This window comes from Penaeus monodon, chromosome 25 (genome assembly GCF_015228065.2).
Source record: "Penaeus monodon isolate SGIC_2016 chromosome 25, NSTDA_Pmon_1, whole genome shotgun sequence".
NCBI classification, from domain to species: Eukaryota; Metazoa; Arthropoda; class Malacostraca; order Decapoda; family Penaeidae; genus Penaeus; species Penaeus monodon.
The window spans coordinates 17,964,291-17,964,542 of NC_051410.1; the positions used below are offsets into that span (position 1 = coordinate 17,964,291).

At 32.1% G+C, this 252-nt stretch overlaps 1 protein-coding gene across 1 annotated transcript in view; it reads right to left on the reverse strand.

Moving 5' to 3' along the window:
- LOC119589089 (protein ROP-like) overlaps positions 1-252 on the reverse strand; it is a gene marked incomplete in the record, with an annotated part of 45,455 nt that overhangs the window by 10,741 nt on the left and 34,462 nt on the right.

A 252-nucleotide genomic window follows, 5' to 3' on the forward strand; every position in this document is an offset into this window, starting at 1 on the left:
CCCATGGGTTAAAGCAGGGATGGCAACAAAATCTACTGTTTTGATCTTGTGGATTTATTCCTGGCAATAGGTCTCTTGACTAAACTTGAGATACTACTTGGTATTTTGTGTGTAGTATTTTCATGTTCCTAAAAATATATTTCACAAATAAAAAAAATATATAAAAAACTGTTATCTGTCATACTAATAATTGAAGGCAGTGAAGTCAGAGCAAAAGAAAGCTCACTTTAAACCACTTGTAATGAATTTCCC